This window comes from Gorilla gorilla, chromosome 13 (genome assembly GCF_029281585.2).
Source record: "Gorilla gorilla gorilla isolate KB3781 chromosome 13, NHGRI_mGorGor1-v2.1_pri, whole genome shotgun sequence".
NCBI lineage: Eukaryota > Metazoa > Chordata > Mammalia > Primates > Hominidae > Gorilla > Gorilla gorilla.
In genome coordinates this window covers 122065748-122085398 of record NC_073237.2, presented here as the reverse complement: position 1 = coordinate 122085398, position 19651 = coordinate 122065748, and the positions used below count along the sequence as shown (strand labels likewise).

General features: G+C 42.5%; 1 protein-coding gene across 8 annotated transcripts in view; it reads left to right on the top strand.

Annotated features, from left to right (window-relative positions):
* Window positions 1–6584: 6584 nt before the first annotated feature.
* Window positions 6585–19651, top strand: part of MAPKAP1 (MAPK associated protein 1) — a 265377-nt gene continuing 252310 nt past the window's right edge. For 3 of the 8 annotated variants that reach the window (XM_063697026.1, XM_063697025.1, XM_063697030.1), the window contains exon 1: window positions 8494–8555. The gene's annotated coding sequence lies outside the window, so the exon portion shown is untranslated. Of the gene's footprint in view, window positions 6845–8493; window positions 8556–19651 lie in introns of those variants that run through there. The other 5 variants (XM_019033883.4, XM_055351923.2, XM_063697029.1 and 2 more) reach the window with 4 other exon arrangements.

Sequence of the window (19651 nt, the reverse complement as noted above, 5' to 3'; positions counted from 1 at the left end):
AAGATTTCCTCAAATCTTATGTAATCTTAAAATCTTATAATCTCTTATAATTTTTTTTTTTTTTTTTTTGAGACAGAGTCTCACTCTGTCGCCAGGCTGGAGTGCAGTGGCTCAATCTTGGCTTACTGCAACCTCCGCCTCCCGGGTTCAAGCAATTATCCTGCCTCAGCCTCCTAAGTAGCTGGGACTACAGACTCGCGCCACCATGCCCAGCTAATTTTTTTGTTTGTTTGTTTGTTTGTTTTTTGAGACGCACTCTTGCTCTGTCGCCCAGGCTGGAGTGCAGTGGCGCAATCTCGGCTCACTGCAAGCTCCGCCTCCCGGGTTCACGCCATTCTCCCGCCTCAGCCTCCCGAGTAGCTGGGACTACAGGCGCCCGCCCCCAGGCCCTGCTAATTTTTTGTATTTTTAGTAGAGACGGGGTTTCACTGTGTTAGCCAGGATGGTCTTGATTTCCTGACCTCATGATCCGCCCCCCTTCGCCTACCAAAGTGCTGGGATTACAGGCGTGAGCCACCGCGCCCGGCCTAATTTTTGTTATTTTTAGTAGAGACGGGGTTTCACCATGTTGGCCAGGATGCTGTTGATCTCTTCACCTCGTGACCGCCTGCCTCGGCCTCCCAAAGTGCTGTCTTATAATCTTAAAAATAAGATTGCCTCATTTCATGTGCATATTTTGAGCACCTTTTCATTTAACACACGTTACCAAGTGCTTATGGTGTTTTTAGCTTTTAGTATATAAACAGAAATAAACATCTCATTCCTCATGGCCCGTTGGGGAGACAGGATATGTATTAAAAGAACAACAGAAATGTGATAAACGGTCAACACAGAGAATAAAGTTCTTCATGTGTCCTGTTACAGAGAAAAGGTGATCTAGGAAAGCTTTCTGGGGAAGTAATATGTAAATTGAGCCTTCAACAATGAATAGGATATACTTAGAAATGGGTAATATGGTATACATATATGTATATATCTCCACAATTTTATATATATATATACACATATATATACACACATATATATACACATATATATATATATATACATGTATATGTGTGTGTGTGTGTATATATATATATATATATATATTTTTTTTTTTTTTTTTTTTTTTTTTTTGAGACGGAGTCTCTGTCACCCAGGCTGGACTGCAGTGGCTGGATCTTGGCTCATTGCAACGTCCACTTCCCGGGTTCAAGTGATTCTCCTGCCTTATCCTCCTGAGTAGCTGGGATTACAGGAATTAGCCGCCACCACGGCTGACTAATTTTTTTTTTTTTTTAGACGGATTCTCGCTCTGTTGTCAGGCTAGAGTGCAGTGGCATGATCTTAGCTTACTACAACCTCCAACTCCCTGGTTCAAGCGATTCTTCTGCCTCAGCCTCCCGAGTAGCTGGGACTACAGGCGCCCGCCACCATGCCTGGCTAATTTTTGTATTTTTAGTAGAGATGGGGTTTCACCATGTTGGCCAGGATGGTCTCAATCTCCTGATCTCGTGATCCACCCGCCTTGTCCTCCCAAAGTGCTGGGATTACAGGCGTGAGCCACCATGTCCAGCCAAAAACTGTAGTTTTAAAAATCACTTGCACATTAGAGCGTAGTCTTTTAGAATTCTGTCATTATGTTATACAGAAAGCCAAGATAGCCACCAGACAGGCCACAAGGAGAAAAATCAAGATAGCCTGGCCAACATCTGCTGCCATGAGTGAGGCCATTTTAGTCCTTCCAGGCATTCTAGCTTCCATCTGACTGCAATTGCATGAGCAAGCCCAGGATAGACTGGCAGGAGAAACACCTATCAACCCACAGAATCCTGAGAAATAATACATGGTTGTTGTTTTAGGCTGCCCCCCAAAATGAGTAGGAGTTTGCTGAGTGGAAAGGCAAACAACAATTGAGGCTTGAGGGGCTGTGAGGAAACTGAATGTGTGAAGGGACCTGATCCTTACTGCCCATCTTGGCATGCCGGGCCAGAAGAGCTGGCATTTATGCAACACCTCCTGTATACCAGGCACTGTTCTAGTTACTCTCTCTGCAGTACCTCATGGAATTCTCACAACAACCTAGATGAGAAAACAGACACAAGAAAGGCAAGTAACTTGTTGAAGGCCACACAGGTAGTAGGTGTTTTTTTTGTTTTTGTTTTTGTTTTGTTTTGTTTTGATTTTTTTGAGACAGAATCTCCCTCTGTCGCCCAGGCTGGAGTGCAGTGGCATGATCTCGACTCACTGCAAGCTCCGCCTCCCAGGTTCACACCATTCTCCTGCCTCAGCCTCCCCAGTAGCTGGGACTATAGGTGCCTGCCACCTCGTCTGGCTAATTTTTTGTATTTTTAGTAGAGATGGAGTTTAACCTTGTTAGCCAGGATGGTCTCAATCTCCTGACCTCATGATCCACCCGCCTTGGCCTCCCAAAGTGTTGGGATTAGAGGCGTGAGCCACCACGCCCGGCCTGGTAGTAGGTGTTTTTGAACTTCTGCCCACTGACCCTCTCTAGTCCTGGGAACCAGAAGAAAAAGAACCTCCATCCCCTAACATGGCTTCCTTTCCAAGCTGGAGATGAAGGCTGTGAAGCCTGATTGTCATAGGTATGCCCAGGTACCTGTCCTGCTGCCCTGATGTCTATGGGAGTCCCCTAGCCAGCCCCTGGCCCAGCACCATCAGTGTGCTGTAAAAATGTTATTTTTGTGGCCGGGTGTGGTGGCTCACGCCTGTAATCCTTGCACTTTGGGAGGCAGAGGCAGGCAGACCACAAGGTCAAGAGGTCGAGACCAACCTGGCCAACATGGTGAAACCCCATCTCTACTAAAAATAGAAAAATTTGCTGGGTATGGTGGCGGGCACCTGTAGTCCCAGCTATTCAGGAGGCTGGGACAGGAGAATGGCTTGAACCTGGGAGGCGGAGGTTACAGTGAGCTGAGATCGTGCCACTGCACTCTAGCCTGGCGACAGAGCAAGACTTCATCTCAAAAAAAAAAAAAATGTGTATGTGTGTTAGCTCTCATGGTCCTACCACTGTGCACCCCAGGTCAGGAGACAGGTCAATGTATGCTTTAATGACACTTCCACCAATACAACTCCTGCTTCTTGGAGGCTCATGCCATCCAATTAGTTTCTCCTCTCTCCTCCTCATCTACCTCCCCAGTGCTGTTCCTCAGTTGCAGATGCCATGGGGAGCACGTCTGGTTTCCTTTTCACCCCATGTCTGTCCACCATCTTGGGATGGAGGTTCACAAGGATCTCAGTTCCTTGACTATCTCATCTTCATTGATTTTTCCCCCCATTCCACTTTAGCTGGGACCCCCTCTCATATGGCTCCTCCTCTAAGGTTATTTGTTGAAACATCCATCTGCGACAATAACCTCCATCCTTCTGCTTTCCTTCATCAGTGACTTCCATTACATCTATTTGAGACCTTTAGGCCAGTGATACCTGTTTTTCTGGAATTCTCTTGCTTCCCTATCCAGCACACTTTCTATGGCTCATTGTTTTAAGCACTCTTAAAAGCCGATATGACCCCATCACACCTGTCTGGCAAAATCCTTCCTTGGATCAATCCAACTTCTCATTCTTTGGGTGTGTGTATCATGACTGCTCCAACTAGCTATAGAATAATCACACTAGCCATCATATTAGTATCACCATACATTTAGTCTCCATTCTCAACTGGGCCCTCAATACTGTCCTTGAAATCCTACCACATTATCACTGCATGCCAACTTACCACAGTAACTACAGTATTTCAAACCCATAGTCGAACTTGACTACAAGGCTTCTTAAGGGTAGGGTCCCTGTCTGGCTTTTTCACCACTGAATCTCAATAGGCACTCAATAAGTATTGCTTACTGACTGAGGTATACTCATACTGGTAGGCATTAGTAAATAATAGTCACATGCCAGGCTCTGTTCTATGTAAGCTACATGTATTAGCTCATTCTATCCTTGCAACAAACTAATGAGGTTATGTAGGACTTCTGTCATTCCCATTTTCCAGGTAAAGATAAGAATATTTAGAGAAGTAACTTGGAGAGATGAAGTCACGAAACTTGTAAGTGGCAGAGTGAGTATTCATTTTTTATTTTTCTAATTTTTTTTTTCAAGACAGGGCATTGCTCTTTCATCCAGGCTGGAGTGCAGTGGCATGATCACGTCTCACTGCAGCCTTGACCTCCCAGGGCTCAAGAAATCATCCCATCTCAGCCTCCCAAGCAGCTAGCACTACAGGCATTCACCACCACACCTGGCTAAAAAAAAATATATGTGTATATGTGTGTGTGTATATATATATATATTTTTTTTATTTTTTTGAGACAGACTCTCACTCTGTTGTCCAGGCTGGGGTGCAGTGGTGTGCTCACTGCAACCTTCGCCTCCCAGGTTCAAGCGATTCTCCTGCCTCAGCCTCTCAAGTAGCTGGGACTACAGGTGTGTGCCACATGCCTGGCTAATTTTTCGTTTTTTTTTTTTTTTTTTTTTTTTTTTTAGTAGAGACGGGGTTTCACCATGTTAGACAGGATGGTCTTGATCTCCTGACCTTGTGATCCGCCCCCCTTGGCCTCCCAAAGTGCTGGGATTACAGGCATGAGCCACTGTGCCGGGCCTATATAGAGATAAATTTTTTAAGGTAGTGATGGGGGTCTCACCATGTTGCCTAGGCTGGTCTCGAACTCCTGGGCTCGGATGACCTTCCTGCCTTGGTCTCTCAAAGTGCTAGGAAATATTTACTCTTTAGAATCTACAACTGCTTAGCAGTTTTAGATAGGTCGAGTTTTATGTGTCTAGGAGACAGTCAGGCAGCTGTGCTTCAGATTGGAACTCGAGAGAGAGAGAGAGAGAGGAAAATGGAGAGTAAGATTTAGGAAGGAACAGATAACCTGGTGACCTCAGAAAATCAAATATCCAAACTTGTTCACACCTGCTGCTTTGTTAGAGTGCCTCTGATAGGTCCCTGATGGAACTGTGGTGGTGTGTGTGCAAGAGTGTGTCTGGGTGCTGAGGTGCACTATTCCCCCAGTATAGATATGTGGTAAGATACCAATTACATAAAGTAATGGGATGTAGTAAGAGATCAATCATATACGGTCATGCGTGGAATGAGGATGTTTTGGTCAATGACAGAGTGCATATGACGGTGGTCCCCTAAGATTATAACATGGTCTTTTAATTGTATCTTTTCTGCATTTAGAGATGTTTAGATACACAAATACCATTGTGTTAGAATTGCCTACAGTATTTGGTACAGTAACATGCTGTACAGATGTGCAGCCTAGAAGCAATAGGCTAATACCAAACAGCCTAGGTGTGTAGTAGGCTCTGACATTGTGTAAGTACAGTCTATGATGTTTACACAACTACAAAATCAGCTAACGATGCATTTCTCGTGTCCTCATCATTAAGTGACGGATGACCATATTTGAAATACATGGGTAGACCCACTGTGTTTTTTGGTTTTTTGTTTTGAGACAGAGTCTCTGTCACCCAGGCTGGAGTGCAGTGGCCTGATCTTGGGTCACTGCAACCTCTGCCTCCCGGGTTCAAGCCATTCTCCTGCCTCAGCCTCCTGAGTAGCTGGGACTACAGATGCACACCACCACGCCAGACTAATTTTTGTATTTTTAGTAGAGACAGGGTTTCACCATGTTGGCCAGGCTGGTCTCGAACTCCTGATCTCAAGTGATCTGCCCTCCTCGGCCTCCCAAAGTGCTGGGATTACAGGTGTGAGCCACCGTGCCTGGCCCCATGGCATATTTATTAATGAGTTTAAAATTGGGCAGAGGTCCCTCAGGGCTGAAATTCAACCTTGAGTTTTTTCTTTTGCTAAGGTGCATTTTTGAGAGACTTCCCCAAGCATCTTTCAGGTGGGAGAACACTCTCACTGCACTCTCTGAATCCTTTTTCCCCCTTCACTGTGGCTTTCTCTACTGATTTCCTCCGTGAGAGAGGAAGGGAGCAGCATGAGACACACTGAACTTCTGCCCTGTGCCAGTCCTCCTACATCTCCTGGAAACCTCCCAGCAGGGCTTGAGGAAGATTACTGTCACCTCCATATTACAGATATTATAAGAGAAATAACTAACATTGACTGCATGTTTACTATGTGTCAGGCACTATGCTGGGTGTTTTTCAAGCATCATCCCATTCGATTCCCACAGCAACATACTCTAAAGTTGAAACTATTGCCCGGGATGGGAAAACCCGAGGCTCAGAGAGAAGTGTCACATCCTAGGACACACAGCAAGTTATAAGAGCTGGCATTTGAACCCAGGTCTTTCTCAGAGAGGCTAAGCTGCCTCATCACTCATTTCTGGACGAACTAAGGGCTTTTCTCCGTGGAAATGGGGAGAAAGAAGATTCGATGGAGAAGCCTAACACTGATTCCTGCTCAAGGCAAGTCCAGGCACTGGCGCATCTTGCCAGAACTCAGTCTCCGACCCAGGCCTTTCCCTGCACTGGAGAAGCGGCGCGCATGCGCCCGGCCTCCCTCCCGGCCCCGCCCCGCGGGAAGCTACCGCTCCTTGCTTTCAGCTCTGGGGCTTGCGCACTACGTCCCCAGCCAGAGGCTCCTTCCCGGTCGGGGACTTCCGGAACGCCGAGGTGTGGTTCCGGGTCGTGTGCGGCTCGGGGTAATAGGGCTGCTGGTCGGCCGGCCGGCGGCGGCGAGCAGCAGGGGCATGAGGGCTAACCCGGGAAGCGGCAGCTGAGCGGGCCGGGAGGAGCGCCGGTCCCCGTGGATCCCGAGAGTGCAGAGCTCGGGGCAGGGGCCGGGAGGCGTGGGGGAGCCGGGCCCTCCCCTCAGGAACGTGTCCCGGGGCCGACCCGGCCCGTAGTGTGGAAGCAGCTTCAGGTAAAGGTTGCCCCAGCCGCCAGCTCCCCGCCCGTCCGTCAGCCCACCAGCTTGTCCACCTGGCGGCCCTCTCACCCCTCCAGTTTCAGCGCTGCCCAGCGGGCCGCCTGCCGGGCCCTTGTTCAGGTGGCCCGGGCGCGTTCGTTTCCTGGCCATTTCCAGAACTGGAGGCTGTCAGGAGTCTGAGGCGGGTGTGTGGTTTAGGGGAAAAGAAGCCAGCGGACCTGGTAGTGTGGGGGTGGGGGGTGTAGTTGACTCCGGCAGTTTCTGGTCCTGCACTTGGCAATATCTAGGTGCCCTGGTCTTCATAATGTGAAAATCAAGGTTTTCAAGCATTGACTGTGTGGTCCTTGTTTCCTTGCGTCCCTTCTCCCCCTCCCCCTTAAAGAGGTTAACAGCCTTACAGACTTTTTTCTAGCTACAGTGCTGCTGGAACTTTGATTCATTCTTTGTTTATGGGAGTGGCAAGGAGTCATTTAGATTTGTTTAAGGCTGGGAAAAAGAGATTGTAGTGTAAACAAGAGTCTGACTTTAACCAGAGACCCCCAAATTGACTCAGAAATTGGTTAAAACTTCCTTTTGAATGAATGAAAGTCACTTTGGAAGCCCACCACAGTACCTGGCACTGTACAAAGCACCATGTTGTTATAAACCCAAATCGGCAAAGTTCAAAACTTTCCCAGGTGTGAAGAGTCAAATGGAGACCCATTGGTTTAAAAAAAGCAGCGTTCTCATTCTCTGACAAGCAGAAGGGGTGGATCCGTAATGTTAAAACCCACTTGAGCAGAAGCCTAGATGTGGGTTTTATTTCTTATATTTGATGAGCCCACACAAGGTGCCTAGTAAACACGGAAAGAGTTCTTGATGAAGCAATAATTGTTTTCATGTTTTTCAGTTTACACACCTGCGGGATTTGGGGCATGCTGGTAGCCCTTTCCCATTCATCTGTGTGCTCATGCCTACCTTCAACTACTGTGTGTCCCAGACTGCACTTACACCCCCTTACATCTCCTAATCTGGCTCCTGGTTACCTTTCCAGTTATGCTTGAAAAGGTCTCCTTCTTTAATTACCCCATCCTGATCCATTACTCTGAATAAGTAGGATCTCTAATCATTTTTGTTCTTTCCTATTCCATTGATTTTTGTAGAACATTCTCCCTACCTTGCCTAGGTTTCCCCTTTTCTCTTTCAATCTATTGAGACACTTCCCACGGCTCAGCTGAGTTGGCCTCGCCCAACCAATTCAGGACAACCCCACCTGGAAATGATTTTTCCTCTAGAATTCTATAAGCGCTCATTTTTATCTACAATTATTTAACTTAGCAAATGTTTACTGAATATGGATATGTATATATATAACAGGTACCATGCTAGGCAATTAGAGATAAATATAAGATTCAGTCTTTGCTGCCAGGGAGCTCAATTTAGTGAAAGAGAGATAAGGGAAATGAATAATTCTAACACCGTGATAAGTACATTGTGTGAGAGTTCTTGTGACAGTGGTAGTGCGGGAGGGGAATGGGTTATTCACCTTTGAGGGATGGGATGTGGCCAGGTAATGCTTCATAATTTGAGGTAAACTAAACTTTGAGTATTTGGGTATTATATAGGGGTTTCTATTGTTTAATCATTTTAACCTCAATTTACAGATTAGGAAGACCCATGATAAATTACACAGCTGGTACGAGACAGAGCCAGGATTCAAACCCAGGTCTGTCTGATGCCTAAATCTGTGCTTTTTCCATTACATGTCTTGCCTTTTTCTCACATCATCTCTCTCTTTTTATGCAAGTACATATTGAAACAAAAAGTTATATAGGACAAAACATATGAATGTTAAAATGAATGGTACAGAAATCTTTTAAATGTAAAGACTGTGCTCTTCCAAGGCAAAGAGATGGCAGGTAGGTTAGTTAGCTCAGCTTTGAATATGAGCAGAGAAGACAGTCTATAGAAAATAGGCATGCACTCTGGATTCAATTCCTGGTCCCTGTTCTTACAGGATATGTGACCTTCGACACATAACTCCAAGCATCATTTTCTTCAACTAGGGGTTGGGTTAGGGAATAATATTGACCACATGGAGTGTTGTGAATAGTTATTGAACTAATGGGGATAAAGGGCCTGGTACGTGGTAAAGTCCCTCGAAATAAATAGCTATAAGATACAAAGGTATAATGCTTGAGGCATGGTTTTAGACTGGTGAATGAGTTTACAGCCTGAGTCATGCAAGTCATTGCTTCTTTTAGCAGGGTACAAGGACGTAAAGTTGGAGGGGCGGTAGGGGTCAGAGTCAGTGAGGGTTTGAGTACCAGGCAAGGGAGGTAAATTCCAGTTTCTGCTAATAACTTTTCCAGTTAATAAATACTTCGAGGATCTATGATTCATTTCAGCAGTGCCAAGCAAAATGTTAGACCTTGGGGATACAAAAAGAAGTAAAATTGGGTCCCTATCCTGAGGTTATTGACATTCTAGTAGAGGAGATGTCTGTGTGTGCGCAGGTGAACTATAGTAAAGTACTGTGGGTTCTAAGGTAGAAGTCCCCAGGGGGTACCATAGAACACTGAGAAGGAAACACTGATGTTGGTAGGTAATGAGTACTTACTCTGCTGGTGTGATGTTAAATGCTTTACTTCATTTTTTTCTTGTGTGAGAAGGTGTTACTAGCATCCTGATTTTACAGATGAGGAAACTGGGGCACAGAGACCTTGAATAACTTCCTTGAGTTTATGCTGCTGGTAGAGCTGTAAGATAGAGGGGATTATCTGCTGAACGCTGAGATCTGCACTCTTCATTACTACACCATGTTGCTTGTTCTTTGTGATGTGGATGCGGACCCTCTGGAAAGGCTTCAGAGAGAAACTTGCCCTTGAGCTGTAGCTTCAGTGTGCCAGTCATTGTGACACAGGAGGGATCACGAGGAATGGAAGTGGCCTCTGCACTAAAGGAGCTCATAGCCTAATCTGTTACTTTAAATGTTTTTCTTTTTTGGTGGGGGAGCTTGTTTTGCTTATTGACTTATACCTGAAGACTTCAGAAACTTTTGCAGTTGAGTGGATTTATATGATTCAGGCTAAGATAATTTGCTGGCAATCTGTTATTCTGATGTATAGGCCTTACTGTTAAGGATGCAGTCATAGATGTCAAATTATTATATGACAAGGACTTCTGTCACATTACTTTTTTTTTTTTTTTTGAGACAGTCTTGCTCTATCACCCAGGGTGGAGTGCAGTGGCATGATCTTGGCTGACTGCAACCTCTGCCTCCTGGGTTCAAGAGATTCTTGTGCCTCAGCCTCCCAAGTAGCTGGGACTATAGGCAGGTGCCACCATGCCTGGCCAGTTTTTGTGTTTTTAGTTGAAGCGGGGTTTAGCTGTGTTGGCCAGGCTGGTCTCGAACTCCTGACCTCAAGTGATCTGCGTGCCTCGGGCTCTCAAAGTGCTGGGATTACAGGCGTGAGCCACCATTCCTGGCCACATTACGTTTTTTCCCTATGGGAGGTGCCCTGACTTGTTTCTGTGAGGTTGAAGTTTTTGTGAAGTTTTTTGACTCAGAAGTCAGCATATTTCAGCTTGTGTTAAATTTAAGAGGCTTAGTGGTTAAATATGTTACTTAAGAGTCACAGAGCTAATGTGTGATAGAGCCACAAAAAACTGGCCAAAAAAGAGTAAACAAATCTTCATTAAATTATTATTATTGTTCTGTTTGAGCATCTTCCACAGTGGTCTCCAAGTCCAATGCCTGTTATGTACTAGGATGAGTAGGCTGGGCCTTGATGAACTGGAGAGCACGGGCCCAAACTAAAGGGAGCAGTTGCTGCTCAGCTCCACTTGCTTGTTGCCATGTGAGGAAGTGGGCCCAGTGTCTTTGGATCTTTTGACACTTTTTGGAAAAGATGCTGGAAATCTGGATTTTAATTTATTCTTATTTATTTATTTAACTTTTAGAGACAGGGTATCGTCCTATCAGGCTAGAGTGCAGTTTCATGGTAATAGCTCACTACAGCCTTGAATTCTGGGCTCAAGTGATCCTCCCACCTGTGCCTCCCCAGTAGCTAGGACTACAGGCGCATGCCACTATGTGTAGCTAGTTTTGTTTTTTTTTTCTTTTTTTGAGACAAAGTCTCGCTCTTGTTGCCCAGGCTGGAGTGCAGTGGCATGACCTTGGCTCACTGCAATGTCCGCCTCCTGGGTTCAAGCGATTCTCTTGCCTCAGCCTCCTGAGTAGCTGGGACTACAGGTGCCCATCACCACACCCAGCTAATTTTTGTATTTTTAGTAGAGACAGGGTTTTGCCGTGTTGGCCAGGCTGGTCTTGAACTCTTGATCTTAAGTGATCCGCCTGCCTCAGGCTCTCAAAGTGCTGGGATTACAGGGGTGAGCCATTGCATCCAGCCGTGTACTAGCTAGTTGTTGCTTTTATTTTTTTTTTTTTGTGAAGGAGTTTCGCTCTTGTTGCCCAGGCTGTAGTGCAATGGCGCGATCTTGACTCACTGCAACCTCCACCTCCTGGATTCAAGCAATTCTCCTGCCTCAGCCTCCTGAGTGGCTGGGATTACAGGCATGCGCCACCACGCCTGGCTAATTTTGTATTTTTAGTAGAGGCGGGGTTTCTGCATGTTGGTCAGGCTGGTCTCGAACTCCCGACCTCAGGTGATCCACCTGCCTTTGCCTCCCAAAGTGCTGGGACTACAGGTGTGAGCCACTGCGCCCGGCCTAGTTTTTTAAAAAAATTTTATGGAGACGGTGTCTATCTATGTTGCCTAGGCTGGTCTTGAACTCCTGCCTTCAAACAATACTCCTGCCATGGCCTCCCAAATTGTTGGGATTACAGGTGTGAGCCACTGCATGTTGTGGATTTTAATGTATTTAGTTTAAAAATTTGCCATTAAAAATTATGTTGATCAAAACATATTTGTGGGCTGGGTGTAATTCTAGGCTGCCTGATTGTGAACTCCAACCTATCTGGCTGCTGAAATTTTGGTACCTGGTGTTCAGAGCAGGAAGTATACAATACAATGTTTTGATTATTGATTAGAAATCTCATGGTAAGTTGCCAGTGTGAGGGGGCATTGTAGCTTGCACTGCTAGTTTTGGAGAGTGGCAAGGTGAATGCTTTTATTGTATAATCAAGCTAAAGTATAGATCTGGCTGGTGAGATGATCTTATAACACTTCTATTTTGTGCTCTTAGCACTTTAAATGCTACCAGATTTCTTGTCTCTTGGCCCTCTCCACAATAGTATGAAGTGGTATGGTAAATTTGTTAAATGCTCTTGTATACCTTATTTTCTTTAGTCTTCATAGTCCTATGAGATAGGTAGTATTACCAAGGGGGTAATCATCACCTCTTGAGATGAAGAAATTGGCACCCAGTGAATCACAGTTTAGTGGAAAGAGCAGTTGACTAGAGAGGGTGTTGCATCCTGAATATGCGGATACCACTAACAGCCTTTGGAGTTTGGTCACGTCACTTACAAATCCTCGGATCTTTTTTCCTTTTTGGATAAATAATGAGGAGTAAAATTCAAGTCTTGCTGAAATTCAATTTGTAATATCCTATACTTGAGTATACTTTTACTAATATACTTTTATTACTGACACAAAGTGTACTGAATGTGTAAAACTTCAAAAAAATAACATTTTCCAGTTCCCTGCGGACTCATTTTAAGGTACTGTGTTACAAATAAGTACCATTTCAGCAGAGAAATTGGTAGAAAATTGAAGGAATGGTTTTCTTTTCGGGATGCCAAGCTTTCTGTTTCTAATTGATATGCTTAAAGTCACACAACTGATTACTGGCAGACTCCAGTGGAGATGACTCAAATCTAAAATGCTGCCCCTCCTCTCTTGCTGGCAGGTCAGGAACCACTACTCAGCTCTTCATCTGTTCTTTATTCATTACTTCCTCTGGGAAAGGCCCTTGATGGGCCAGGTGCTCCCCCAGTGCATGCAGTGCCTATTGACTATATGTACTCAAGATTGAAAGGGGGCGTAGAGACACCCAGCACAGTGAGAGAAATATGGTCAGGGAGTTCCCAGCCCAAGAGTTTAATTTATTTTTATTTTAATACCCAGCTTTCACAAGGTGAAAATTGAAGAAATACTGGTCTTGTAGATACTTGTTTTCATTCATACTCTATTGTATAAGGAAATAACAGAATATAAAAATAAAGAGAATAAATCCTGAGCAGTCATTCAAAATTTATTAACTCTAGTTGGCAGCAGTCTAGATATATTGGGGAAATGGATTTAATATAGGCAACACAAAATTTGGACTGAAAGTAGAATACAGTTCTATGTAATTGAAAGTGAGAAAAATGGGAGAAACCACTTAAAAAACAAACCTGAAATTCTAGAAAGAACAAGAAGGTATTAGAATAACTATTGGAATTAAGTTATAGTAATTGCTTGTGAAATAAGTGGAATATTATGTCACATTTATGACTAAATATATGCAGTGTTAGATTCTTAATATCCTATACGTGAGTATACTTTTATGAATATACTTTTATTATTGATGCAAAGTGTACTGAATGTGTAAAACTTCAAAAAAATAACATTTTCCAGTTCCTTATGGACTCATTTTAAGGTATTGTGTTATAAATAAGTACCATTTCAGCAGAAAAATTGGTAGAAAATTGTTTGAAGGAATGGTTTCCTTTTGAAAATAAAGCAAGTATTTAATCTGAACCTTAGTTACTGACATAAAGGAGACTAACGAAGAACCGAAGTGCAGACTTGAATTTTAAACAGTGTGACATGGGGCTTTGGGCAGACCCGCTTGGATTTGATTATTGGCTTTGTCAGTCTGTAAGCTGGACAGTCTGCAAAATGGGGACAGTAATGCCAATCTCACATAGTCCTTAGTGAGGACTAAATGAAACAATATATGTAAGTATCTTGTAAGTACTGTAATGCTTCTGGAGAGATGCAGGTCCAGGCTGAGCATCCCTACTCAAAATATTCAAAATCTGGGCCAGATTTGCTGGCTCACACCTTTAATCCCAGCACTTTGGGAGGCCAAGATGAGTGGATTGCTTGAGCTTGGGAGTTCAAGAGCAGCCTGGGCAAAATAATGAAACCCTGTCTCTACAAAAAAATTAGCCAGGCATGGTGGCGCACATCTGTAGTTCCAGGCTGAGGTGCGAGGATTGCTTGAGCCCAGGGAGCTGAGGCTGCTGTGAGCCATGATCGCACCACTGTACTCCAGCCTGGGCAACAGAGCAAGACTGTCTCAAAAAAAAAAAAAAAAAAAAAATCAAAATCAAAAATCCTTCAAAATTCAAAACTTTTCGAACTGACATGATGCCACAATTGGAAAATTCTATGCCTGACCTCATGTGACAGGTTGCAGTTAAAACTTTATTTCATGCATAAAATTATTAAAAACACTGGCTGGGTGAGGTGGCTCATAACCAGCAATCCTGGGTGGCCAAGGTGGGAGGATTGCTTGAGTTCAGGAGTTAGAGACTAGCCTGGGCAACACAGCAAGACCTTGTCTCTACTAAAAATCAAAACAATTAGCTTGGTGTGGTGGTGTGTGCCTGTAGTCCCAGCTACTTGGGAGGCCGAGGCAGGAGGATCGTTTGAGCCCGGGGTGTCAAGGCTGCAGTGAGCCATGATTGTGCTCCTGCACTCCAGCCTGGATGACAGAGGGAGACCCTGCCTCAAAAAAGAAAAAAAAAGTTAGTATAAAATTACCTTCAGGCTATGTGTGTAAAGTGTATATGAAATATAAGTGAATTGCGTGTTTAGACTTGTGTCTCATCCCCAAGATACTGCATGATATATATGAAAATATTCCAAAATTCAAAGAAAATCCAGAGTCTGAAACACTTCTGGTCCCAAGCATTTTAGATAAGGGATGCCAACCTCTACTGGCATTCAGGGCATAAGACATTCAGGATGTTAATATGATGTAATAAGGAATGATTTGATGGAGTGGTTATAAAAGAGTGAGACTCATTTTCATGTCTGGATCATGAAATTTGTTAATTTCTGGTTGTGTTTTGTAAATTAGTGCACCTACATACTGTATTGAGAGAAGGACTTTAGGATGCTGTTTTTAAGCTATTATGTGAATTGATCTGCTGAGTAACAAGAAACACTTCCAAGTGTTTATATTATCTTTTTTGTGCCTGTAACTGCCCTTTGTTAGAAAAGGGATATTATGTTATCCCCGTCCCCATTTTACAAATGCTGAAACTGAAGCTTAGAGAAGTAATGTAATTATTAATAAAAATATAGAGCTACCGGGCCGGGTGCGGTGGCTCATGCCTGCAATCCCAGCACTTTGGGAGGCTGAGGCAGGTGGATCACCTGAGGTCAGGAGTTCGAGACCAGCCTGGCCAACATGGCGAAACCCTGTCTCTACTAAAAATACAAAAATTTGCCAGGCGTGGTGGCACACACACGCCTATAGTCCCAGTTACTCGGGAGGCTGAGGCAGGAGAATTGCTTGAACCTGGGAGTCGGAGGTTGCCATGAGCCAAGATTGCGCCATTGCACTCCAGCCTGGGCGACAAGAGTGAAACTCCATCTCAAAAAATATATATATATTATATATATACTTATATATAATATATATTTATATATATATTATATATTATGTGTTTATTATATATATTTATATATTATATATTTATGTATTTTGAGATGGAATATATATATACACATGCATATATATACACATATGTGTGTGTGTATATATATACTTTTTGTATATACGTATAGAGAGAGCGAGAATGCGCATGCGCGAGTGGCAAAACTAGGCCTTGACCTTTGTTTTGACTCAGAGTACTGAAAAGCACTATTACTTTTTTTTTTGGGGGGGGGGGGTCACTTTTCCATGCTGCTCTGGATTTGGATATTGGGACTGGCCCTGTCTTGGGACTGTCATTAATTATGGCCCTTTGCCTTCATTTAAACTTAATGTTTACGGAAAGTTGTTATTGATTATATTGTGAGAGTGTTTGATTATAGGTATAATGTTATGATATGAAGCTTAAGGATTTGATGAAAATACTAATACTCATTGGTAATAAAGATTGGTGGTAACATGGTAAGATGGTTACTCATATTGATAGTGGGAATGTAAATGAGTAAAACTTTTCTGGAAAGCACTTTGGCAGTATTTATTAACAAGCTTTTAAAAAAAGTTATGCATGCCTTTTGAGCTTGTAATTCCATTTCTAGGAATCTTTATTAAAGAAATCAGAGATGTCGAAAGATATTCGTGTTCAAAGATGTTCACTGCAGCAGTATTTACTATAGCAAAAATTAGAACCTTAATGTTCAATAAAAATTAGAGAAATCATGGAAAATTCATAGAATGGAAATAATATACAGTCATCTTAGATGTTTCAGAAGAATTTTAGTGACATACTAATATGCTAACCATATAATAAGTGAAAAAAGGATATGACAGTCTATAAAGTATGGTCCCAATTATGTCAAACATGTAAAGAAAAGAAGTAAGTGGTGAGATTATAAGACTTGATATTTTTCTGTTTTAGAAATGTTCTTTGATAAACAACTTATTTAAAAATAAATGATAGTTTAAAATTGATATTAACAAATATGAGTAGAGTCAGTGACCATCATTTTAACCAATAGTTTTCACTAATGCAGGTGATTGTGAAGTTGTAGATGGATTGTATTTTCAAGTTAGTTTTCACCTCTTTTATTTTGCACTTAGAACATGGTTTCATATGTCCTGACATAAATGATGTTACTATTCCCAGGTAAGCCTTCTTTTCCCCCAAAAGTCCTATTTAAGACAGTATTCTGGAAGAAGAGTTGTATTCGTATTGGTGGTATCATTATCCCGGTGCTACCATCACTTCTTCAGTGGCCACACGGACAATGAATAGGCCTGTGACAGCTCCGTCTTTACTTTCAGAGGGAGTCCACTCCTATCTCTGTGGAGTTGAGGTTGGCCTTTGGTAGATAGAGATAGTGAGTTGAATGCTTACGTATTGGGAAGTGATTTTTTGGTATGGAAAATTATGTGTGTTAAAAAGGTAAACTGAGGCATAAGATTTTAGCGTTTATTTGCACAAACAGCGATTCATGAATTGGGCAGCTTCAAATCAGAAGTGATTCTGGGGCTCCATTGAGGGAAAGTAAGTGAGGGAAGCTTTTGTAGGAAGACTGTGGGAGTAAAACAAAAGATTTGATTGGTTAGTTATACAGTTGATCACTACCATTGGAAAGTCCTCAGTTACATAAGTTTGTTGGCTGCTTCTGACTAGATAAGCTTAAGTTTTTTTGTTTTTTTTTCATATATGCATTTATAAGACATATCTCAAGTTTTGCCTATGTTTGCAAATCAAACAAGGTTAAGGTCATTTATAAGGCCTAACTAGTTTTGTCTGCTTGAATTTTTCAGACCAGGTCTGATTTTTTTGTTTTGTTGTTGTTGTTGTTTTATTTGTTTGTTTGTTTGTTTTTTGTTTTGTTTTGTTTTCGAGACAGGGTTCTTGCTCTATTGACCAGGCTGGAGTGCAGTGGCACGATCATGGCTCACTGCAGCCTCAACTTCCTGGACTCAAGTGATCCTCCCACCTCATCCTCCCCAGCAGCTGGGACTACAGGCATGCACTACCACGGCCTCCCAAATTGTTGGGACTGTAAGCATGAACCACTGCATCTGGCCAGGCCTGGTCTGTTTTAATTTATTTTAACAAATGTGAATGTCTGTCTCACTTTTTTTATTTTGTGAGAAGAAGATTGAAGATCAAATTTGTTTGGATTTCAGTTTTTCTGATAGCAGTAGTTAGTAAAAATATGAGTGTTAAAATATGATGAATTGTTGCCTTTTACTCTTTTCTAATTATCATATACTTTATAATTGAAATAGTTTCAGGCTGGGCACAGTAATCCCAACACTTTGGGAGGCTGAGGCAGGTGGATCACCTGAGGTTGGGAGTTCGAGACCAGCCTGACCAACATGTAGAAACCCCGTCTCTACTAAAAATACAAAATTAGCCGGGTGTGATGGCACATGCCTATAATCCCAGCTACTCAGGTGGCTGAGGCAGGAGAAGCAATTGAACCCGGGAGGTGGAGGTTGCAGTGAGCCAAGATTGCGCCATTGCATTCCAGGCTGGGCAACAATGGTGAAACTCCGTCTCAAAAAAAAAAAAAAAAAAGAAAAGAAATAGTTTCAGCTTGTACAGTTAAGCATGATGGCCAGTTAGGTTTGTTTTTTTCAAATGCGCATACTGATTCCCTTATGTACAATATAAAAATGTGCATACTGATTGTCTTATGTACAATGCAAAAAATTTACTGAAGTATTTGAGCATATTTAAATTAGGAAAATATCAGGCAAGATGTTTCTTTTGTAAACTACTTCTGTCCAAAGCATTCTGTATATTATCAGAATGAAAAATGACAGCACTTTGTCATCTGTTCAAATTGATATTGCACTCTTTGCAATGACAGCTGAAAAGGCCCACAGGTGCCATATAAAGAGGTGACCATGTTGTCATATTTCATTTCGGCATCCCTGTGCAAAGCCATAATTACCTAATTAGGTTGTTAATTAGGAGATTAGCATTTCACTATATTGATAGAATGCTCTTTACCGGCGTGGGGCGAGATACAGATTTGTCTGCTCTAATTTATAATCTCTGCCTGTTTTGTACTTATTTATTTGCTTAAGATGCTGGTGTGGGGCAATTCAGTTTACCTGAGAAACAGTTTACAAGCGAATGAAGCCTTGATCACTGGATTAAAGTTGCTGAGTTAAAATACGGACACATCCCCAAAGTTAAAATAAAAATTCCAAGTTGGTATAACTTGTATTATTGTTAACACAGGCAACAAACACAATAAGAATTCACATTGTTGGTATAAAAAATTCAAAATACAAAAACTTAAGTCTGAACTATGATAGAGATTTATCTATCCTAAACTAGGCAAAATAAATTATTTTAATTATCTTCAATGACAGACCTCTGTCATTTATACTTGGGACTTATAAGAATATGCTAAATGTTTTGAATGTATTTAAGAAACTGAAGCTTGGTTAATAACTTCAGAACAAATGTATTGAGTCTTCAGTTTAGACTTCCTTAGATAGTCATGCATCAGGGCTTATTTCATTTGTACCTTCTGTCCATTAGTCTGTGCTTGGAACATTCCCTTCCCACAGTCTTTGCAGTGCTGAGGGGCTTATGGAATTTGAAGTATTTCACAGTAACCTTCACTTGGTGAGCTATTTGGAGTAAGCACAGTTTCTATAAAGTGTGTCTAACATTCTTTTGGGAGAGGCGGCGGGGAAAACAATTTCCATACATTTTCTCTGTAGTGTTTGTAATTTGCATTATGCATACTTTTCTGCCTTTTTTTAGTTAAGGAAATTAGGAGTTTCAGAACAATGTTAAGAGCACCATTCCAACTGAGGTAGTAGTTTAGCTTCTTTTGATCGTATTGGTATTGGCATTCAAGTTGTAGTAAATGCATGTGTGCTTAAGTCCTTTTTCCCTACAGTTATGAAGAATTGCATTTGTTTTATAGCTGTAATTTTCTTAAAACTTTTTTTTTTTTTTTGAAATGGAGTCTTGCTCTGTTTCCCAGGCTGGAGTGTGATGGCACCATCTTGGCTTACTGAAACCTCTGCCTCCTGAGTTCAAGCAGTTCTCCTGCCTCAGCCTCCCAAGTAGCTGAGATTACGGGTGTGCACCACCACACCTGGCTAATTTTTGTAGTTGAGTAAAGATGGAGTTTCACCATGTTGGCCAGGCTGGTCTCGAACTCCTGACCTCAGGTGATCTACCTGCCTCAGCCTCCCAAAGTG